Raw genomic sequence first — 23,889 nt, 5'->3', positions numbered from 1 at the left:
TAGTGAGGTGACAAGGCTTGTTGTCACCGCGCTCCTGTAGGGCGGTGAGGGGTCCCTGCTTCAGCACCCCGTGTGCTACACAAACAGGGTTGCAAGCGATAGGCTGCTGCGAGGAGACGCTGATCCTTTTCTTTTGAAATCTGCATTTTTTTTTTCCTTTTGAATAGGTTTCTTTTTTTTCATTTTGGCACTCAGCAAGCAGAAAGTTGCCCCTGCTGGGCTGGAACAGGCTGGTGCGGTCGGAGTTGCTGCTTGTCAACTCATCCTTGCACAACTCCCGGGAACGTACCACGGGCTCGGCTCGGCTCCGCCTGGCGAAACACCCCGTCCTCCGCCAGGCGCAAACGGAGCTGAGGAGCGAAGCTGTTTCCTCCAGTCTGCCTCTGGCTGCTCAGCCGAATGCTGTTAGAAACCATGTTAAACGTGGATCCCAAACTTGATCTTTTTGTGGCAAGTACAGATAGGCCCTAGGAAGGGATTTAGGAAGACCCCGAAAGGTCTGACATTCCTGCGACCGCAGCCTGGTGGGAGCGTGAGGTAGGCGCTACGGGACTGCCCTCTCCGTCGTCTTCCCCCGTGTCTGCAGCTCCATCCAGCCTTAACTCCAGGTGAATCCAAAATACAGAAACAGCTGGGAAATTACGGCGTGAATGGTGTCCTTCCTCGCACCCCTCCGTCATACCTGCACCAGCTCTATTAAATGAGATGTGCTTTGAGGAGCAGAAATGCATTTAGTAGTGACTTAGCTTCTTTATTTCTTTTCTTCCTTGGTTTTTCTCAGAAACAGGCAGCCAATGGTTGGATTCTGGGGTTGCTATGGTGAGTTTTAAAATACACCTTTGATCATAGTCGATAGGTGCCAGCCAGCATATTAATTCCAAGCTGTCCATATGGTTCAGGACAAAAATATCTTCTTTTTTTTTCCTGCACTTCGCTTTTTCGAGGAATGTGTTGCCTGCTAGCTCACCGCTACTGTGCTGTATTGCGTTGCCCTGAGAGAAATTGTTAAGAGCGAGGGTAAAAAGTACATTAGGAGATGAGGAAGGGAAGGGCTCTGTGCAAAGAAACGTGAGGTCCCACAAGTGTGGGCTTAGTGATTTGAATTGCCTGTCCCCCTCTCCACTGCTTTTTCAGTCTTTCTGTTGCAACAGTCACTTGTGCTAGCGTGCACATATTTGCAAAAGTAATTCCATGGAAATTGGGGGCCTCTTATGTGCACAAGTGTTTACCAATGTGACTAAATTGCAGTAAAGTCCTAACTCAGTAGGAATGGCATTTTTGTGATCTCTAATGTAGCAGTGGAAAAGAAATGTGCTGCTCGGTGTTGACCCCTGTAGCCCATGCAGCAGCAGGATTAATTGGGAGGAATCCTGTTTGATTTTTTTCCTTTGATAGCTGCAAGAAAAGGCCATGGTGGTAGATGTTGCATTGCATGTCCCTTTACCTCCTTGCCCACTTCTATTTGTACCTCTTGGCCAGGTTATTTCCCTGCCAGGACTTTCTCCACATGGGCAAAGAGCCTGGAACGGCCATTGCAGAACAAGTGCTGCAGTGATTTGCTGTACGGGGTCTGTTGTGTGCTTTTGCCCATGGAGACTGGTTTCTGGGACCGGTGTTCCCAGATAAGTGGTTTCATGGGTGGTACTCAAACACAGCTGTGGGCTCTTCAGCAGAAGTGAGGAGGGAGATAAGTGAGGGCATTTGGCTGAAGATCAGCCTCTTTTGGGTGAAGCCTTTTAGTAAAGGAGTGAGTGGAGCTTGGTGCTTTATCAGTGCTTGTCGTTGGTGACTGTGGAAAGCTCTGTGGTGGTTAAATGCCTCCTACCTATGAAAATATTTTGCTGTCCTGTGTGGTTTTATGCAAAAATACTTGAGAAGTCAAGTGGCGGGGAATGTGGCGCTCAGTTATTTTCTGTGATATATGCTCTGATTTATGCAGCGAGGCAGCCTACATAACCCGAGAAAACAGTGCGAGTGTCTGTGTGAGCAGGGATCAGATAGCATTCGCCCATGGCCCGTGGGGCTGGAGGGCTTAATCAGCTGTTAGGAGAAGGTATTAGGAAATACAATTTACAAAGAGCCTGTTTAAAGAGTTTGGAGTTTTATGTCAGTTCTAATAGAATATTCAAGAAGTTTGCAATTTCACTCTAATCCTTTCGGGTTTATTTTTCATTTTTGTTGGCTTATTTTTCTGCCAAGCAATTGCCTGCTGCAACTATTTGCTGTAGGACTTGGCTTATCTAGGCTGCTGTTGCTGTCTGGATTTAATATTGTTATTTACTTGTACAGTAATACCCAGACCTTTTGGGTCTGGGATCAAAGCCCCATTGTACTAGATATTACACAGACCTAGTTTATTAAAAAGACAAGTATTTGCTGTCCCAGCAATGTATGGTGTTACCTTATGATAACAAGAAGTGAAGGAACAAGGTAATGGGAAGGCATTCACATGCGATATGATAAGCAACAGTCGCTGCACACCAGCTGTCTTGTTTTGAAATGACAGAGGTTTGTGCCTGCAAAAAAAATTATAATGGGTCAAAAATGTTGTTCTTCCCAGCAAAACATCGTTCATCAAAGTGTTTTCTTTTTTTGTTGCTGCTGCAAAACGCTTGCAGTGTTTTTTTCAGCTCGGAATGGGTTTTGCTGCTGTTTGCGGGACTGCAGCCAACTCCGCCGATCAGTGGGCGCGAGAGGCTGCTGTAAACACGAATTGGGAAATCCCAGATAAGAAGTTTGCGTGACAAACTTAAGTGTATACCCCTTTTGAATTAAAACTTGGCCTGAGCCTCTAGTAACTCCTTGCCTGGGTCCAGGTCCCAACAGCTTCCACATCTCCGAGCCCCGCGCTTCTGTGAAGCTCTAGGCAGGGCTGTATTGCTGGGAAGAGTCCCGCTTGGCGTCACTTGTCTGGCGTTGTGTTACAAGGGACATCACTGATTTCAAGGGATTAAGTGGGACCCCAGTTCAGCAGCGTCCTTGGACAATTTCAGCTTTTGCAGTCAGCCGCAGTAGGAGGGTGCCTAAAGCTTCTGGGGTCCGCGTGGTTTTTTTGCTTTGTGTATTTGGCACTATTTTCTTTTTCCCCCACCAGCAAGGAGTCAAACCTCTCCTCCACCCTGGAAGTGCGTTTTTGTTTTTCAGCTGGCTCCTGCGCTTGGCATGTCGTTGTTGCTACGGGCGAGCTTTATTTCGGAGATGTGCCAGGCCGAGCAGACTGATCCAAGCTTAGGTCTCTCTGCCTTTCAGCAGGGCAGACGGTCTACAGCGGGCGGTGGGTTTTTTGTTTTTTTGTTTTGTTTTTTTGGGGTAGCTCTTCTGAATAGCTGACATGGGCAGAGGCGTTTTGGCTGCGCACAAGCCTGCGCAGCACCCCCGGGCCCCGCCGTGCTGGGCATTTGGCTCTTCCTCCTTATGTCTTCATCGTTTGCCATGGCGATGGCCTCGGTGCCGGCGCTGCCGCGGGGAAGCGGGGAGCAGAGGCCTCTGGCCGGGGCTGGCGTGGGGCTGGAGTCGTTTGCGCTTCACAGGGCCCCACGTCATCCCACCCCACCCGGGCCTGGTGCCTCGCTCAACTTCTGCGTTGGTCTCCTCCTGCGGCTCTTGCTCCCCGCCTTCGATAATGATGTGTCTATGCTCTTTTCGTCGTCTTATTCCTAGTGAAATGCTGGTGCAGTTGAGTTTTATTTCAGCCTGGTGGAGCAAGATGTGCCCTGAGCAGAAGGTGGGTGGAGCCGAGAGCATTTCTCTGATGCAGACTCCGTTAGCGTATACCTTTGCGAGGACCGTAGCCAGAAGTGTCGCGTTAGGTAGCCTTCGACCGCTCTGAATAGCAGAACAGGAGCTGGGGCATTTTAAGCGTCGGGAGGTATTCCTGGTGTGTTTGCAGAACTTGAGGAGCAAGAGGGAAGGGGCTGAAGAGGAACAGGCTGGAGAGAAACTTCGTGTGGCATGTAACGAGCTGCACATCCTCCTCTGGAAGGCGGATGTCCCCTTGTATGTGTTTCATGATTGCTTTGCTTTGTTTTATTTTAGAATTGTGCTCACAGTTAAATGCTTAACTTAGTCCTTTATATCCTCAGGTTTAACATCTGAAGTTTAGGTGAATTTCCAGCTCTCCGCGGTCAACCGGAAGCCCAGTTTGCAAGGTAGCCTGTAAGCTTGCAGATATTTGACTTTGCATTGCCTCTGCAAGATTTGGAATCACTAATGATAATAAGCAGTGTGTACTATATTGTTGAAACTTTTGAAAGCTCTGTTAGGAAGAATCCCAGCCACACGCACTGATTAGCAGACAAATATTATCCTTTAGCCTTCACATATAGCACGCCTGCATTTGGTATATGTGGCTTTATTCTTGCAGCAGTTCTTTATGTGGCTTTTTGAATGCACGAGCTTAGCCAGAATATAATGAAATATGCTGTGGATCTTGCCTCACAGGCTGAGGATCTGTGGGAGGAAGATGCTAGTAGCTACTTGAATGATTTCCAGCATTGCATACAAGTCTTGGGTGGAATTAAACTGCTGTAAAATGAGCTGTTGCCTCAGGAGAACAGCAGCTGGGGCCACTGCCTCCTGTGCCTTCATTTCTGATTTTTTGCATCATAATGTTCCTTTTTATGGACTTAACATCAGTTAGTGGGGCAAGGGAAGGAGGCGAGGATGCCTGTAGGACTCAGAGGCTTGCCACTGAGGTTACTGCTGTGGAAATGAGTTGGGAGTGTGGTTGGTTTGTCCATACCAGTGACCAGCATGCTTGGTCTGCATGTGAAGGGGCTTTAGGATGGGGTAGGCTGGGAAAGGGACCGGGGGCCCAGAGCCATCGTCCTCCAAAGCTTCAGGCACTTAACTGAGGTGTGAAGGTTGTGGGGCCACTTGCTGGTCTCCAGGCCTCTCTGGAGGGTAATTCTGAGCAGGGTCCCTGGAATAAGGTTGGATGAATATGGACCTAAATGTGTCATCTCTAGGCCATTAGCTCCATCCCCAACCTAACACAATAGGGGCCTGACAACCATCCTTTTTTTCTGTTTTAGGATCAAGTACCCACTTCACTGGTGTTTCCCAGCCTCAGTTCATTAAAATTAAAGCTATTTTGTAAGACCTCAGCGATTCGTTAAGTGAACAAGCCAGTCCTAATTTTGATTTCTGCGTCTGCAGTTTAATTTTGCACAAGCCCTGGTGCACGGGAAGCTTACAGACACATCTGTGATTGCCTCTTGGAGGGCTCGCTGGTACTTAAGTCACAATACCATTATTGCTAGTGGGGACCCACTAATGCCTGCCTGCTTAAACCTGCTGAGGAGTCTATTACTGGGGTGGCCTACTTCCAAATTGCAAAGGGGAGCAAAAGCTCATCAGGCAGTGTAAATGGTGATAATTTCAGCAAATGCTTTCTGTGTAAGGAGATTGATGTTTTAAGTGTCTCGGCAAATTGGTAATAATGATCAGCAGTTCGCTACCATGCTTCACAGAGGAACAGGTCTTTGATGGAATATGCAATTAAGTGCAGTCACCTTCTGGTCTGAGCTAATGCAGACTTTTCCCATAGTCATGTTAGTTAAGTATCAGACCTTCAAGTCGTGTTTAATGAACTTCCTGCTTGTAGACCAGCAAGGAATCTGCAATGAAGTTGGGCAAATGCGATCAGCATTTATATCAAGTGCCTACAGCAGCTTTCAAATACACTGGACAAAGCTGTGATTTCCCCGTAGTTGAAATAGGATAAAGCAGGAGATAAGCAACAACTCTGCAGCAGCTGCTGTTCCTGTTGGGCTGTTTTTGCTCATTGCTCAGGTAGCGACTGCAGAATGAACACAACCCATTCCCTGACGCAGCAAATGTTTCAGCTTAGATGCCTGCCTGCATCTGTGGCTCATGTCCTCAGATGTGAGGGAGAGATCTAAATCGAAGGTGAAATTATTACAGTTTTATGTAGGAAAAGCTTAAGTGTAGGAATCCTCTTGCCTTGCTACGGGAGGCATCATTAGTATGGCCTGTGTGCTGCAGTATTCAAGGTGTGGGTCATCCGTGGACATGCCGCAGTGATGCGATGTCCTCCCTATTTTTCCTGATGATTCTTACTGTTGACCCTCATGCCAGTGTCAGGCTTTTCAAAGAACTGTTTATCATAACCCTTATGCCTCCCTCTAGCATTTGGAAGCCCATCATTTTATATGCCAAGTTGAGATTTTTTTTCATATGTATCACTTTTCCTTTATTTGCACTCAATTTAAACAATGTTTTGTTGCCACTTTGGTCAGTCAGGAAGGGTTCTTCTGCAGTTCTTCAAGGGCAGCCCGTGTCCTCGCTTCCTTGAGTCCCGGCCAGACTTCGCTGCGTAACTGCTTGTCCTCTTTTCCAGGTCGCTTTGTAGGGTATTGGACAGCACAGCTCCTGACGTAGGCTCCTTGCTTCTCTGATGACCCCCTTCCACTGGGACCTGAGCTCCTGCTGCTGTTCTACGTTCCCTATCTTCTAAACAAATGTTTATCTATTCAAGGACTTTGCTTCTTGTCCTGTAGCTTTTGCTTTCGAGAGCTGTAGGCAAGGGGCTTTGTCACGATGCATTTTGAAAGCCTGATGGATCGTGGTACCTGGGTAACCTTCAGTCACATGGCTGTGACTTACTCCAGGAGGTCTGACAGGCAGGACTCCCACTTACGGCAGCCGCCTTGGCTCTGCTGCGAGGCCCTGTTTGTGTGGGCATCCATTGATGCTACCCTTTATAATCTTCACTGAGTTGCTGGATTCAGACATTATTCCTGCAAGCCTGTAGTTCCCCAGATCTTTTTTTAAAGGTTGTTTTCATACTTGCTATTTTCCAGTTATCTAGCTATTTCAGCCATGAGTTTCCTTAAAACTTGAGCGATGTCATCTAGTCCTGCTGATTTGTTACTGTTCACTTTTCCTATTTGTGCCAGAAGCCCTTCTGTGATCATTTAAACTTCAGACAGATCCTGAAAAGGTTCCGCTCTGGGGATCTGCCTGGTTTCTGTTTGTTTCTGTTGCAATGAGATCTACATAGGTATTAATTTTTTTTGTTAGTTACATGAAACAGTTTTTAAATTAATTCCTACTGTAAAGAATATCAAGAGACTAGCTATGATTTTTTCCCCATATGTCATATTTCATTTTAAAGTCATTTCAGTCCTTTTTAAAATAAGAAAAATGCAACTGATTTACACATGTGAAGTTTTTTGTTGCTCTGGCAAGGCAAAGAAATCTTAAAATGGGGAAAATAACATTTATGTTTCTTTACACTGCCAGGTCAATGGAAAGACATTGTTGCTGTAAATGAGAATTATACCCCATAGTTTTCTTCTGCCTGGTAAGACAAAGACTATTTTAGTACAGATATACAATACTTAATGTTCAGAAAAGTCACTTTATTGCTCTAAATCTTAATGGTCACATTTAAAGAAAAATTAAATGCTGCTGTTCCCACATTCAAGTCAGCTCATCTGGGTATGATTTATTCTTCTCTTGCGTCTACCCAGCTCCAACCAGTACGACCATCTGTCTTTTGGTTATGATGAGGTTGAACTTTGTGCAGACAGGATCATGCCTTACCTTGGTGCTTTGAGGACAGCTTATGGCTTTCCACATTGATTTCTCTGCTCCTTATAATCTTGCCAGCATGTTTTCTTCCCTGGAGGTATGCAGAAATGCAAATGCTTAACCTAGCTCTCTGAATTCCTAGGAGCAGGTGAAGCCATTAAGTTTTGTGTACAACTAAATTCTTTCCCACCTCATCTGTTTTAACGCTGAGTTGTGTGGCTTGGTCTCATGACCATTGAAGCCAGTGACAGGACTTTTTTTTTTTAGTATTGTGTGACCTGTTATATCCTCTAATCTAAAATCTAGCAAGGTAAGAGGGAAGACTCCCACTGATTTTAAAAGGCTTTAGGCCAGATCCTTTGACTATTATTATTTTTTTTATTGCCTGGGGAAAGTTATATATAAAGGAAATTCCTGATAACTTTCCTGAAGTCCCTTTTGCTTTTAGAGATCATTCCATTATTGTAATTGGGCCATCATCAAGCTGGAAAATGTGGTGTTAGCTGAGGGGTTATTAGTTTTGATGTTTGTTAGCACAGCAGAGGTTGCTAAAGACTTGTGCTTTTAAAACTTGGCAGGAGGCATGAGAAGAAAAGGTAGATGTTTTTGTGCATTTGAATTGAAAGGAAATAAAATCTGATTAAAGTCATGGACCTTCCTGTTCTATGTAGCGTTACTCTTCATAACAGATGATACACTGAATACGAAAGGCCCAGATTAATTTGAAGTCCAGTAGAAGCCCATCTTACCAGCATGGATGGGAGGACTGAAAATATTCAGTATTTGGGATGTTGCAGGAACACCTGCTGAAGGTGAGAAAGTTTCAGTGCTAGAAAAGGTGCCTAATAACAATGATAGCCCAGAGCTCGGGTTATAGGCCCCTACAAGCTGATGGCTAATGTGGGTGGCATTTCTGTGCTCTGATTCGAGAAAGCGATTCTACTCAGCAAACCCCTGAGGTACGTGCTTAAGTTTAGTGTATATAGTCTCTGCTTGTCTGTACCCTGCCAACCCTTTATGTGTACTTAGATACTTCAGTGTGTTGCTAAACTGGAATATTTGAGCATGTGCTTGAACGTTTTGCTGAACTGGTACCCTAGAAAGGTGGTGTAAATACAGTTTGTGCAATTTCTGAATGAAATGCTGCAATGAATACTTCAGAAAAAGATGCTGCTTTCGATCCTTTTTTTGCTAATGGTTATGTGCTTGGGTTTTTTGTTTGTTTGTTTTTCCAAGCTAGCAGACATTGTCACATTACTCCTGTACTGTGTTAATTCAGATTTTTAATTCGGAGACATTTTTGGAGATTGTTCTTGTCAAAGTCAAATAAAAAGCTTTCATCTATCCTTAGACACCTCAAAAATAGCATCTATTTATTTTCAGCTGAGAACATCGTTTCAAATTATTGATCTCAAGATTTACTTCCCCATTTTCCTGTCTTTATTTCATCAGATCCAACTGCAGAGTCATGATTTTTCTCCTCAGACCTGAGCCTTTAGGATCCTCTATTCTTGGTTTCAGTTTGACAGCTACGTCAGGAATATTGCCTTGAAATCCAGACTCCAAATAGGTGGCCTCCTTTCTCTGAGTGAAGGATATCTTCCTGGGAAATCCAATGTGCAAATTAATTTCTGGGCATGAGCCAAAAGGGATTCATAGATGTGGACTTTGGTCAAGACTTTTCAAATGTCAGTCCTGATTTCAGGTTACCTTAAATCTTCGGTGAGCTACCTGAAGCATTTGAGAAGAGCCTGGGTTGCAGACTGTAGCTGCTGAACTCTTTGCAATTCAGATCTCTTACAGTCTCTCCACTTGGACATCCAGAGTTGCTGGTTGCTTTTAACCCCAGTTTTTAACAAAAGTGGCCCATTCTTTTTTTTTCTCCAACTGCAACATGACTCTTAAATAATCCTGGACCTTGGACAGGGGTGGGAAGTTGGTGAGAGTGTGTGCCAGGCTGACCATAACCCTCTCTGCAGGAGCCAGTCTCCTCTTGCTGATCCATAGAGAAGGGACCAAGGAGACTTGTTTTCTCAGACTGAAGCTAACTCTTTTAAGTATGCCCCTAAATCTCACTGTCCGAAATCTTCTGCCACTGACATTTGCTCGCCAGCCTTCAAGATCGTCCTAGCTGCTTTGACATACTATATATAGGGGTGAATGTCCAGCTTCTCCTTCATGAGAATTCAGTAGCTGGCACAAATCATCATGCATGCAGTTTGCAGCTGCAGTTCAGATGGCTCTGAAACGAGCCCTTGAAAATGCTTTCAAAGTGAGGGTATGGGCAAGCATGAATCATTTCTGACCCTTTGAACTCTCCCGCCAGGCTGATTAAAATAGTGACTGGTGTTTTCTTTCACATAGTCCAGTCATCTTCCTGAGCATTTTCTGTGCTGTATCTTCTGGATGTTGATGGATGAGCTGGAGAGACTCTTGGTGCTGCAGCTGTGAAAGGTACTGCTCCCTGCTCTCTCCTCCCATACCTTTCCTGGGGGGACTGGACCCATAGCAGAACTGGCAGAAGAAAACATGTGCTTTAACTCAATAGCTCTGGTAGAAAATCCATCATCTCAGCCTACAAATACTTCTTAAGCTGCAACAGGGAGATTCTTCAGAGCCAGTCTGTCAGCACCCCTGTTCAAGACAGGGCACAGCTCATGTGTTAATATTATTCTCAGATATGCCAATATAAAGCTTGATCAGTTTTTCTCAAGGTAACTTCTTTTTTGGTTTTGGCAAAAAGTGGAGAAAAGGCTGAGAGGTACCCACTGGTGCGCTACCTCCCTCGGGTTTGGTCTTGCAGGAGATGTGAACCATTCGTACCTTGCTCTAAGCTCAGCATCCAGACCCGCTACTTTTCTTGGATCTCCAGCAGAGTCAAGGGCAGCAAAACTTGTTCCTCTGATGGATATCATGAAATCCAGAGACCCATTTGTATTGCGACAGAGGGGCTAAATGGGAGCAAACATATCCCAGATCTTCTGCCTGCTGTTGTTTCCAGTGAGGACAAGAGACCTCAGGTTTGTGATAGTGGTTGGGAGCAGCCCAAGGGGAAAACAGGGCTAGAAATGGGCATGTCGGGGGGTGAAATGAGAGGCTTCAGAGGCCAAAATGTCTGGTGGCAGCAGTGATCTCAGACTGTTTGTCCTGTTTCTGGCTGGGCTGCCTTAGCCTCATCCTCGGTTATGGCCATGCTATATGTCCGTACCAGTTACAGCAACTGTGGCAGCTTACAGGGGAAAGGATTTATTTGCTATGTTTACAGTGTTCATATGGTTTAGCAGCTGGGGAATAGGGAAGAGTCTGGCACTGGGAACCACCTAAACTTTCACAAACTACCAACTGCTCCCTGGATCATCCATGACCTCAGCAGGTCGTGGTGCTGAGCCCTTTCCTTACATTGTCTCTGTTACTCCCTCAAATATACGAGGTGCTAGACCTCCCTTCCCCTTCTCCCTAGGTTCGCTTTTCTGATTCATGATGCCATGCAATTTAGCAGAAATTTCTCATGATGCTCTTCCCCCCCCCCCCCCCCCCCCCCGCCATTTGAGGGGAAGAACAGGTAGTTTTTGGACTGAGTTCCCACCCACCTAGCAGCAGAGGAAAGTTTTATTCAGCTCTTCTTGGCTTAGAAAAATGACATCTTCTACATGAGTTCCAGCTGACTTAAATGGAATGAGAAGCAGCCTCACACTCTTGTCACAGATGGGTGTCTTGCTAAATCATTGCTTTCTTATTCCTGTCTTGTCAGACCTGGGATACCTGATGCTTCCCTTTAGGCCCCACTTCTGGGAATTGAAGGGATCATCCAGACATGCTATCAACACTGAAACATCTTGAATATCTTGACTCTCCTGATTGAAAAACAGGAAGGAAACAAAAGAACAGAAAAAGTATTCTTTTAAAATCTCATGATTTTTTTTTTTCTCTAGGCCAGCCTCATGAGTTTTAGGGTTTGACTCATGAGTATGTAGCGCTGTGGCTTGGCAGTCCTGCGAACATGTAGGAGTCTTCTGGCAGTCACGGGGAGTCACGCTGAAGGACAAACACAGCCTCGTAATTATTCTTGTCTTTCTCTGCGAGAAAAATACCTTGCTGTCTGGAGCTGCATAGTTTACGAGTTTCTCAGATGCTCCCCCTTGGTCTCGTGACATCCCCAGCAGGAATGCAGAAAACGGCGTTAGCCAGCCAGCTACGGGTTCTCGGCAGATCCCTCTGGCTTAGCACTGTGGTGCCATGTAACAGGGTGGTGTTGCTTTTCTCCTGTTGCTACCTAGTCTGCTTGTGGAAGAAAACTGCAGCCGTTTCAAAAGTGATATTTACACATGCACCCCTAGTCCTCGATGTGTTGATCATGCTTCAAGGTGGCAGAAACTTCTCTCCAGGCAGCTTGCAAGTTCTTCCAGGCGGCAAATGGGAAAGCATCAGCTGCTAGTAGGAATTTGTACAAGAAAAAGGAGCTGAATTTCAGGTGTAGAAGCTCTAAATTATCTCAGTCACCTGGAATAGGAAGCTTATGCATGGGTTTTTTTGGTTTGTTCTATTTTATTTTTTTAATAAAGAAGGTTGCTCCATCCAGCAAGTTCTTGGTGTGCAGAGCAGAGTCGTCCTTTGGGTCTTACCAGAGCCTATTGCTTTGAAGGGGAAGGCAGTAGCAACCACAGTGCTGCTTATCGATGGCGCTTCTGCGATTTCAGGGCATTATATGAAGGATTTGTTGCAGTGTAATGAACCAGGTACCACCTTGCTTCTTAAATCGGAAAGCCCAGGGAAAATTGTCCCGCTGCTTTCTCATCAGGACTGTGCTGGTGGAGGAGCTGAATGCTCTGTGGCCTTTGCAGATGGTGGCAGCAGCACAAATCATGGCCTGGAGGGCAGCAGTTGTAGCCAAATTCTTCTCTTACTGCTTCTCCCAGCATCATTTTTCATGTCACAGTTGTGGCTTTTGTCTGACACCTGTGTTCTCTTCTGCTCATGAGCCTTGAGTTGCATCTGTTCTTTATCCTGTCCTCATCTCCTGTTGTATTATGGGGCTAGAAAGGGGCAACTTCTCTGGCTGGCAGCCCCTTTCACATGCTAGCAAGGAGCTCTGCTCTCAGAATAGGTATTAAAACAACCTTTTGGTACAATTTAAGTTGCAGGACCAAGTTAGCTTTTATAAAAGATGTCTGTTTATCAATTGAGACACAAAACAGGTAATGACTTGGGATCTCGCCTGTGTGCCCCATCCCTGCTCCATGCAGAATGAGATAATGAGCTGCAAATTAACTCCATCTTACCCTGGCAAGTCCCAAGAGCAGGATCTCCAAATGTATGTGTGGGGTTTGTAAAAACACTGTCAATGGGGATACAGCTCCGTGGAGAGACCTGTGCTAGGCTGATGTGTTAGAGTTTATTTCTGAACAGAGTTCGATAGCAAGGAATAGTGGAGGAGGGAAATTGAGAGCTATAGACTGGGAGAAGATTTTCTGGCTGTGATCTGAAAATGGATGAGTTAGCGGAGCAGATACTTTGGGCCAGGCACAGCAGACTGTTTAAGATCTTAACTCTCAGTGAAATCAGTGGGAAAGCCAATGAAATGCAGACCCATTCTCAGTGAAATCAATGGTAAAATTAGGAATGTAAATTGCTTGCTGAATGTGGGTCCTGCTTTGGTTTGAGGGAAGCCGATGAGAAAGTTTTCCTGTAAAAGCCTGTCCTCACTGTAGTAACGTAAATGAGAATGTGAAAATGAACCAAGCAAATGAGATGCAGAAAATCTTTTCTCCTTCTAGCTGTTCTAGGCAAAAAAAAATCTAATCTATCTACAAGATAAAAAGTGTCCTTTGGTGCTGGTGATGTGCGCGAAGTCTCAGCTGGGGAGGAATGGTGTCAACACCAGGTACAAACGTGTTCCGAAATCCAGAGAATGTGTCCTTGGCATGGAAATGCTGATCCAGTCCTGAGTACAGTTTTATAAATCAGATATTAGTAAAAAGAGCAAACCTGAATCTCTTTAGACCAGTCCCGGTGGTCTGTATTAGATGAACTACCACTAATAGAAGCAGAGATATTAAGTCATTTTCCCGAAGAGAAGGGGAGCTCCAAAGATGTACAGCTTTCTGAGGTTTTGAGAAGCTTTTGGGAATATTCATTTAAACTTGACCACCAAAACCTTCTTATTCTTTCTAAATAGTTATAACTGAGAGAAGACTAAAAGATCTGATTTTTGTGTAAATAACTGTCTCAAAATTTATGCTGATGTGATCTTAGCAGAGACAAACATCTTTCTGCATGCATTTAAATGCAGTGTGAGCTAAGGTAAAGAAGATGAATTTCAGCCACAGATAAATATAAACAGTGCATTTCAGGGTTTAGAGGAAGGTATTTCTGGTCACAGCCTAACAGGCAGCTGTGTCTTGGTGGCCACAGCATTGCTTTGGCTTCTGCCCCATGGGCAAAGATGATGGGCTTTAGGTTTGTTGCCAGTTTTAGGCTCCTGATGCTTTGAACATTTCTACGTTTGCTGAGCACTGCAGACTTATTGCTGCCCCTTTTGAGGGCACCGTTCGTGCAAGTGCCATACGCTGGGACTATCTACCAGTATTTGCAGGATGAGAGCAGAAATCATTCCCAAATTATTGAGAAGTGGAGACACTATATACTGCTACAGCTGTGCTATTGCATAGAGTTCTGTTAACGGATGTGGCCATTGCAAAAGCTTCTCCTTAAATACACATCCTCTCTTAGGGTTATGTGTGCATCTCTGAGAAAAGGGCAGAGATGCAATATACTTTAGCTTATTTTATGCTTGTGTGTCCTCCTCCAGCAGAGCTGCTGGTCAGAGGGTGTTTTGGGAGCGTTGCTTTGGGGCTAGGGGAAGGCATAACCTGTTATGGCAAGCAGGCAACATCAGCGATGATCATGTCAAATATCACCTTAATGCCTCGGAGAGATCGCTGGTTCAACTGCCCTCTCACTGTGTCCATCTATGAGATTATTGCTGCGTTCTCATATTAATTTGCCTTTCTATTGCAGCAAAGCTGATGGGCCTATGATGTTAGACTGTTCTGGCAGTAGATGACGAATAAACACATAGAAAATGGCAATCCCAGCATACTGCCAGTTCATTGCTGTTAGCAGCTGGGCCAAGGCAGACTTGCTGTGTTTTGAGGCAACAGCAGGCGCCTGATCTTTATTGACCCCTTTATTATCATTGCGTGAGCAGCTTTCCTAGCGAGTGAGCGCGTCAGGCTTGGTGTGTGTTGTTACAGGCTTCCTTTTCAATACGTTCCCAGAAATGGGGAGGGAAAAAAAGATTAACTAGCTCTGATCTTGTACCTCCTAACGTGCAGGTCACACAGACTAGTCAATTCCATATGCGTCATCTTCCTTAGAAACACTTTTTGCAAGGGACAAATTATTCTTGAAGATGTGCTTCCCAAGCCTGGAGTGGCAATGCTGTGTTTAGCCAGAGCTCCCGGGATCCAGCTGAAGTTGTCTGAGTTCAGCATGAGTCATGCAAAGCAAATATTCTGTTATTCTGAGTGAATGACTCTTTCCTTTTGCACTTCATCCAAACCAAATCAAAAAGCCACATCATCAGCTGGAAGGAAAATGCTTGCAGTCACGAAGCAAGCAGGGCACCAAAAGGGGTCTGTTTATCATTTTCATGTGGTGCTTGGGGGGAAAATACAGAAAATCATCTGCAGTAGCAGGCATTCGCAAGACTTGCACAGGCCGTGGGGTTTTTCTTAATGCTTGTGCAAGTGTGACTGCTCAGCAATGGGTGTCGTAACTTTTACTGGTCACCATCTAGCAGAGGAAATGTAGCCTGTACCCACGTTACGTAGTCAGAGCATGCCTTGGAGAGCCTCATGTTGCAGCATGACCCTACGTGCCGTAGATAGCATGACGTTAATGTGGCCAAAAGCGGAATATATGACTAGGAGACGGTTGCTGACCTGGGGCATGGCTGTAGAGAGGGAGCAGCCACATCTTACAGCCAAATACGTCTGAGGAACCACATGGGGCTGCTGAAGGTAGCCAGGTCATACAGTCAGTCACCCTGTGAGCTCCGCAGCAGCAGAGTGTCTTCGTAACAGTGGTTTCAACGGAAATGTAGGAAGCCTGGTCCAAAGCCTGTTATACTTGATGTGTACCAGGAGTTCTTGGGTGCGTGTTTGAAGGACTGGCATATCCTTGTGTACCTGGCCTGTTTTGAGCAGGGCATACCACAGTAGGAGGTAATATGTGCTGCGCACTGCTGTTCTGGGGGTTTTCTCTTCTGTCGGTGTTGGTTCATGGACTCATTCTCCAGTTGCATGGCAGCAAAACCTCTCCTGGTCACCAGGGCAGTTGGTGCGGGGTTTTTGTTAGCAAATGACTTTGCTTGTGCAGGTCCTGGCAGAGATTTCCTTGGTCATTTTAAACACAAAGGTAATCTCTAATTCCTTTCTTCTATGTTTGGCAAACTGGAGGTATCTCCTTAGGCCTGCCTGAAGGTATCAAAGAGTTCAAGACCTGGGATTTCATTTATTTCATAAATTACCTACGTGGTACCTACTGATGAAACTAACCCACAGGGTCAGCTGATTTAAGTGTGTTCCTCCGGACTGACTTTGTGGTTTGGTGTCACCAGGTGCTGCTGCCCTAGAGACCAAGTCTGAAACCCTGAGAAGCCTAAGGAAGCTTTTCTTGGCCCCTTGTGCCCCAACTGGCCTTTCATGTAGGACTGCTTCTTTTCAGCTTTGTAGGGCTCTTTCTGCTTTACAGCAGTGGTAACAGCTTGTGTGAGCGGGGGAAGATGTTGCGAGGGAGAAGGGGATTAATTTTCAGCTGCCCTTTCCCTCCCGATACTTTCCATCTTTGCCAGGAACCTCTGTGTCTCAGGAAGTACGCTGAAAACAAAAGCCTCAATTTTTTTTATTGTGCTGGGAGAGCTTTTGTGTACAAAACAGCGGTACCTTTTGCAGTGATTTTTCACATCTGACAGTGCACAGGAACTGTTTGTTTAGGTTAGTGATTTTATGCGAAGCAAGGCTGTGGGAATGTCAGCTTATTTTCCAAAATGCCAGTTTTTTTGCTTGAGAGCGCTCACTTTGAAGAATTGTTGGTGCATTTGGGGAATGCCTATTAGTTTGGGGTATTTTTGAATAAAAACCTACCAGCTATTTATGAAACATGGCTAGTCTTTGTAAATTTTGCATATTTTTTGTCTTGTTTATTCATTTTGAGGGCCAGCTTATGCAGCATGCATAAAGGGTACAATTCACATTTGTCGTAGTCTGTTAAACTTGCTGAAAATAGCTTGGTGCTTCGCTGTATGAGCTACTTCCCTGTGGTCAGATCTGGTGTCTCCTGAAACTGGAGAAGTTCCCCTCACGCAGAAGTGGTGGTTCTGATTTGCTTCTCTTAAATAGCGTGGGGCCGAGCACTGTTTTGCTTTTAGAGCTTCCTCTCTGTGTTGTTCCAAGCTGGCAAGATGCTTGCTTGTGAAACCAAGAGCTTGAATATCTGGCTGTTACCAAAATACCAGTGCTCTATTTAGGAGCACATGCTGCAAGAGTTGAAAATGTAAGAAGGCCTCTTATACCGCGAAGTACCTTTCCTTACGAAGATAGGACAGATTCCAGTAAGGGTTTTTCCCAGCAGTAAAGGGACATGGTAGCAATTAGAGCCAAAAAAGCTGTGCGCTCAGCTTTTCACATGCCTGCTTGCATAGGTAATTTTTGGATATGGAGAAAATGTGGTAAAATAAACATTTGTTTGTTTTTCAAGCAATAAAATGATGCTTTTCCCCATTTTTGTGTTTATAAGTCTGCGGATATGCCGTTACGTGCATGGGAGAACAGGCAAGTCAGTGCACTCGGTGGCTTACAGTTTCATCATGAGCTGTGCAGGGAGAGCTCACAGTGACAGGCCCCTCTTCTGCAAACACTCGCACACTTGAGTAATTTCTCTGGTGCGATCTGCTCCATTCGGCACAAAAGCACTTGAGTGTGTGGTTTTGTTTTTTTGTTTTTTTTTTAACTTGGCAGGGGGTTAGTTTGAAAGACAGTGCAAGGGGACTCTCACCTTCATCTGGGACACGGTCTGAACAGGATTCTTTCCTGTCATTTAACATTATTCCTGTAGGAGCAATGTGAAAAGAGAGAACTTAATATATGCGGAGACCTACATACATAAATAATGTGTTAGATACAGATATAGGTATAGACAGAGACGGGACTCAGAGGAATGATTGTAGGAGAGAAGTTATTCTTCAGTGTAAAGCCAGGAATGAAGAAAAGCTTTGGAGATTAGCCCAGTTTAATAAATTCATTTCTGTATGCCTTCTTAAAACGCCGTATCCTCAAAGGTGCAAACTATCCTGCAGCCAGAGCAGGGAGAACGCACATGGCAAATGCATTTCATATAGGCAGGCAATATGGGTGATGGTATCGCCATGTGCTGGGTTTGTTATGGCTCTGCTCTTGCTTACCTTCCTGTGTTTACTTGCATGACTCTGTTACACTTAATTACACCACAGAGATCCAAGGTTTTTTTCCAGATCTTATCCAGCCCCGAAGTTGCTGCTAGCCCATTTAAGGGTTTATTTGTTTCCCTTTCACTGAGTGAGTGCAATTTGAGAGCTTCCTCCTAAGTGGTGCCTTTGCAAAATGCTGGTGTGACCCATGCCACAGCTGTGAAAAGCTGGCTCTTTGCGCTGAATGACCCTCTAGGCCCTGTTCCCATGGATGTCCAGTCTGGACATTGCGATGGAAAGCAGTGGGAGAAGGTAATTAGAGTGGGATTTAATGCGGTCCATCAGGCATCTGCGAGACTGAGTTTACAGCTGCAGATGGGAGTGTATCATCCTTCGGCCTGATGGATCGATGACTTAATTTTGCAAGCTTTGTGCCCATGAAGAGAGACAGATGACTGACTGCAGTGCTGAGGACTGCGATACTTGGTTTATTGGCAGATGGGGTGCAGTACTCTGAGCAGCGGTGCAAGCTTTTCCCCTGCCCTGCCTTGCCAGGGTGTTTCATGTTTGGACAGGTGGGATCATTGGAGAGGTGGGAGGGCAGATTGCAAGTACGGCAATAGCAACCGCCTCCTGCTCCGCTGAGATTATCGGGGATTTGCCACCAAGCTTGGAGCAGCAGGTACTCAACTGTGGCTTTAGACTCTGTCGCGTCCTCTCTCTCTCTCTGTCGCGTCCTCTCTCTCTCTCTGTCGCGTCCTCTCTCTCTCTCTGTCGCGTCCTCTCTCTCTCTCTGTCGCGTCCTCTCTCTCTCTCTGTCGCGTCCTCTCTCTCTCTCTGTCGCGTCCTCTCTCTCTCTCTGTCGCGTCCTCTCTCTCTCTCTGTCGCGTCCTCTCTCTCTCTCTGTCGCGTCCTCTCTCTCTCTCTGTCGCGTCCTCTCTCTCTCTCTGTCGCGTCCTCTCTCTCTCTCTGTCGCGTCCTCTCTCTCTCTCTGTCGCGTCCTCTCTCTCTCTCTGTCGCGTCCTCTCTCTCTCTCTGTCGCGTCCTCTCTCTCTCTCTGTCGCGTCCTCTCTCTCTCTCTGTCGCGTCCTCTCTCTCTCTCTGTCGCGTCCTCTCTCTCTCTCTGTCGCGTCCTCTCTCTCTCTCTGTCGCGTCCTCTCTCTCTCTCTGTCGCGTCCTCTCTCTCTCTCTGTCGCGTCCTCTCTCTCTCTCTGTCGCGTCCTCTCTCTCTCTCTGTCGCGTCCTCTCTCTCTCTCTGTCGCGTCCTCTCTCTCTCTCTGTCGCGTCCTCTCTCTCTCTCTGTCGCGTCCTCTCTCTCTCTCTGTCGCGTCCTCTCTCTCTCTCTGTCGCGTCCTCTCTCTCTCTCTGTCGCGTCCTCTCTCTCTCTCTGTCGCGTCCTCTCTCTCTCTCTGTCGCGTCCTCTCTCTCTCTCTGTCGCGTCCTCTCTCTCTCTCTGTCGCGTCCTCTCTCTCTCTCTGTCGCGTCCTCTCTCTCTCTCTGTCGCGTCCTCTCTCTCTCTCTGTCGCGTCCTCTCTCTCTCTCTGTCGCGTCCTCTCTCTCTCTCTGTCGCGTCCTCTCTCTCTCTCTGTCGCGTCCTCTCTCTCTCTCTGTCGCGTCCTCTCTCTCTCTCTGTCGCGTCCTCTCTCTCTCTCTGTCGCGTCCTCTCTCTCTCTCTGTCGCGTCCTCTCTCTCTCTCTGTCGCGTCCTCTCTCTCTCTCTGTCGCGTCCTCTCTCTCTCTCTGTCGCGTCCTCTCTCTCTCTCTGTCGCGTCCTCTCTCTCTCTCTGTCGCGTCCTCTCTCTCTCTCTGTCGCGTCCTCTCTCTCTCTCTGTCGCGTCCTCTCTCTCTCTCTGTCGCGTCCTCTCTCTCTCTCTCTGTCGCGTCCTCTCTCTCTCTCTCTGTCGCGTCCTCTCTCTCTCTCTCTGTCGCGTCCTCTCTCTCTCTCTCTGTCGCGTCCTCTCTCTCTCTCTCTGTCGCGTCCTCTCTCTCTCTCTCTGTCGCGTCCTCTCTCTCTCTCTCTGTCGCGTCCTCTCTCTCTCTCTCTGTCGCGTCCTCTCTCTCTCTCTCTGTCGCGTCCTCTCTCTCTCTCTCTGTCGCGTCCTCTCTCTCTCTCTCTGTCGCGTCCTCTCTCTCTCTCTCTGTCGCGTCCTCTCTCTCTCTCTCTGTCGCGTCCTCTCTCTCTCTCTCTGTCGCGTCCTCTCTCTCTCTCTCTGTCGCGTCCTCTCTCTCTCTCTCTGTCGCGTCCTCTCTCTCTCTCTCTGTCGCGTCCTCTCTCTCTCTCTCTGTCGCGTCCTCTCTCTCTCTCTCTGTCGCGTCCTCTCTCTCTCTCTCTGTCGCGTCCTCTCTCTCTCTCTCTGTCGCGTCCTCTCTCTCTCTCTCTGTCGCGTCCTCTCTCTCTCTCTCTGTCGCGTCCTCTCTCTCTCTCTCTGTCGCGTCCTCTCTCTCTCTCTCTGTCGCGTCCTCTCTCTCTCTCTCTGTCGCGTCCTCTCTCTCTCTCTCTGTCGCGTCCTCTCTCTCTCTCTCTGTCGCGTCCTCTCTCTCTCTCTCTGTCGCGTCCTCTCTCTCTCTCTCTGTCGCGTCCTCTCTCTCTCTCTCTGTCGCGTCCTCTCTCTCTCTCTCTGTCGCGTCCTCTCTCTCTCTCTCTGTCGCGTCCTCTCTCTCTCTCTCTGTCGCGTCCTCTCTCTCTCTCTCTGTCGCGTCCTCTCTCTCTCTCTCTGTCGCGTCCTCTCTCTCTCTCTCTGTCGCGTCCTCTCTCTCTCTCTCTGTCGCGTCCTCTCTCTCTCTCTCTGTCGCGTCCTCTCTCTCTCTCTCTGTCGCGTCCTCTCTCTCTCTCTCTGTCGCGTCCTCTCTCTCTCTCTCTGTCGCGTCCTCTCTCTCTCTCTCTGTCGCGTCCTCTCTCTCTCTCTCTGTCGCGTCCTCTCTCTCTCTCTCTGTCGCGTCCTCTCTCTCTCTCTCTGTCGCGTCCTCTCTCTCTCTCTCTGTCGCGTCCTCTCTCTCTCTCTCTGTCGCGTCCTCTCTCTCTCTCTCTGTCGCGTCCTCTCTCTCTCTCTCTGTCGCGTCCTCTCTCTCTCTCTCTGTCGCGTCCTCTCTCTCTCTCTCTGTCGCGTCCTCTCTCTCTCTCTCTGTCGCGTCCTCTCTCTCTCTCTCTGTCGCGTCCTCTCTCTCTCTCTCTGTCGCGTCCTCTCTCTCTCTCTCTGTCGCGTCCTCTCTCTCTCTCTCTGTCGCGTCCTCTCTCTCTCTCTCTGTCGCGTCCTCTCTCTCTCTCTCTGTCGCGTCCTCTCTCTCTCTCTCTGTCGCGTCCTCTCTCTCTCTCTCTGTCGCGTCCTCTCTCTCTCTCTCTGTCGCGTCCTCTCTCTCTCTCTCTCTCTCAAAAAACCCCATGTGATCTCTAGCCCTCAGCATGCCAGGGCCAGGCCACAGGTGAGGGCAGAAGAGGCCTGGTGGGAAGGTACGTCCCTTGCCCGAGTTGCAAGCGTGTCCATGGCTCATCCTGGACCTGCTGCCAGGTGAGCTGGGTGCAGTGCGGGGCCCCGAGCCCCTTCAGCGGTGGGGTGGGAAGCTGGACTGAGAGCTCGCAGCTCAGCCAGGTTTGGGTACCTTTTCACAGAAGCAGCGCTAGGCTGAACTTTTAAGTCCCTGGTCCCAAATGGAGGGGTTCAGTACTAAAGGTTTCCAAGGGAAGGTCTCTGTAACTGCTAGCACGCAAAAAACCACTGTTTCTACTCATTTATAGAAATCACTGAATATCTTTGGTTGAAATATCCTTTAAACAAACCCTGAGGCAAGTGACTGAGATGGCAAACTTCAGCACAAATAGTTGAAGTTCAGGGAAGTTGTGAGTAGCAGTTCTCTACTGGAAAGTCTTGGCTAACCTTAAATATAAGCTGTGCTAGTGACGTTAATAGGTTTGGTGTCTGTCGCTGCTTGTGGCACTCTTGTTCTCAGTGTAAATAAATGAGCGTTAGGAAAAAACATGGAACTGTAAGGATGATAAATTACTGGGAAAAAAGTCTGTGGGGGGGGAAATGGTTTTGCAGTTTTCCTCACTAGAGGTCTTCAAGAGCAAGCTGGAGAAATACCTACCAGGCGTGAGCTAGGCATACCTGATCCTGCTTTGGGGAGGGGCGCAGGGGAAAAAATGGATTATAGAAGTCTTTGAGATCTTTCAGCCTGGGATGGAAGGGTTACATTCGTGATAGAATAACTGTTTCACGTATCTTACTTGCGTCTTTTTCTCACTTCTACATAATGAATGTTGTCTTAAGTAGTAATTTGCTTCTCTTACAGCCCCTTATTAAAAAGGCACCAAAACTACAGCTAATTGGCCTTCCTGCCCAGCGCAGTGAGCGACGCAGCTTGGGAAAGCCCAGCCAGCGGCCCGTGCCATGCTGAGCGTCCTTGCAGCTGCGTGTGTGTATTGGCGCACAAACTGTGTTGTGCCAACATGGAGCAGGGCGGAGATCGCCTGGTCCCACTTGAACGCTTCCTCCAGAAGTGTACTGAGTGCTGTTTGTTGCCATGTTCCCGCCATGTGGAAATCTTCTGGGACAGCTGCATCTGCAGGATAATCTCTGGTGTCCAGGGACAGGTTTTGGTTGCGTGAGGATTAAGGTAGCAATTAGCCAAGTGCTGTACAGTCAAAGGGAGAGACAGTGGTGTTGCTCTTGGATCACATCTTGCTTTTATACTTCGTGGAAGCAAAAGTCACAGCAGTGCATTTCTCAAAAATTACATTCTTGCCTGCTGTACCAAATTCTGCACCAGGTCATGAACTACCAATCTTGAAAACCTCCAAGTCTGGGATTTTTTTCTCCAGATGCTTCCATTTGTGCATGAGGCTGCCACAAGCAGCTGCAGCCTGTCTGGGGAGAGGGCAACTCAGCCTTGGCCCAGGTGCGTGCCCTTAGTGTCCCTTTGGTGGTAGAAGGGTGCTTTAAGCAGCTCTTTGGTAGTTATCCTTTGTATAGCCAGAAATAGTGCTCCCTTCCTGAAAAGGGTACCTGGGAGGAGCGGACAGGAGCTTCAGTGGGCATCGCCACTCCCTACCTTTAGGCGTCTGTAAGTGCCAGTGCTAAGAGCTGAGAGTTATTAGTGTCCTGCTAACAGAGGCTGCTGCTTTGAATCACTCTTGGGAGGAGCCTCTCTCCTCCCACTGACCTCAGAGAGACTCATTTCTTAATTTAGGGGCCTTACTTTGGCACCAGAAGTCGGACAGCATAAATGCAAGGAGCAGCCTGGCATAGGAGGAGAGCGCTGCTAGAACACACACACCTACCAGACTGGCAATTCCCTGGAGTTTACTGCAGGTGGGGTGTAATTTAGGGCAACCACAAGGCTGCTGTAAACTACTGTGGGGTTGAATTTGCTGTTGGCTATTATCAAAATTAAGGGCTGATGTTCTGGTGCGCACCTGGATTTATTCGCAGTGTGTGGGTGTTAATACTGCTTGTCCTCTTGGGTCCTGTCCACTCTAAGCAGATGTCTCCTCGGAAAGCCCAGGTGTGGTTTTCCCAGCGTTGTGGTCTCTCTGCGGGCTGGAGCAATGGTCTTTGCTCCCCAGTTCTCCTGTGGCTGGAGTTGTGCGTCGGGCTTTGCGCAGCAGAAAGCCAGAAGAAAGGTGGGGCAGGATTTGGGCTTCTGCTTGTTTCCCATCTGTTCTCTTCTCGCTGCTATTCCTCCAGGCGTGAGATACCTCCCGAGTCTGACCTGTTTCACTTCGTTTTTCAGTTTAATGGGTTTTTCCCCTCACCCTGAGGAGATCTATACTCTCACTTCTGTTGGTGAACAGAGCAGCCTGGGACGTGATTTGCCAGCGACAAGCAGGGTGAGTGTTAAGAAAAGGCCCCTTGGAGATGCCTCTGTCATGCAGGATTTGACCGTTTCAGA

The 23,889-nt window shown here is 47.3% G+C and overlaps 1 protein-coding gene across 3 annotated transcripts in view; it reads left to right on the top strand.

The window, feature by feature from the left end:
• Positions 1-23,889, top strand: part of OSBPL5 (oxysterol binding protein like 5) — a 118,885-nt gene that overhangs the window by 16,655 nt on the left and 78,341 nt on the right. Inside the window, exon 1 of one of the 3 annotated variants that reach the window (XM_013957937.2) lies at positions 4,136-4,148. The exons of the other annotated variants lie outside the window; for them this stretch is intronic. The gene's annotated coding sequence lies outside the window, so the exon portion shown is untranslated. Of the gene's footprint in view, positions 1-4,135; positions 4,149-23,889 lie in introns of those variants that run through there. 3 annotated transcript variants of the gene reach the window in all.

This window comes from Apteryx mantelli, chromosome 4 (genome assembly GCF_036417845.1).
Source record: "Apteryx mantelli isolate bAptMan1 chromosome 4, bAptMan1.hap1, whole genome shotgun sequence".
Lineage (NCBI taxonomy): Eukaryota > Metazoa > Chordata > Aves > Apterygiformes > Apterygidae > Apteryx > Apteryx mantelli.
This window is presented reverse-complemented; position numbering and strand designations above follow the sequence as displayed.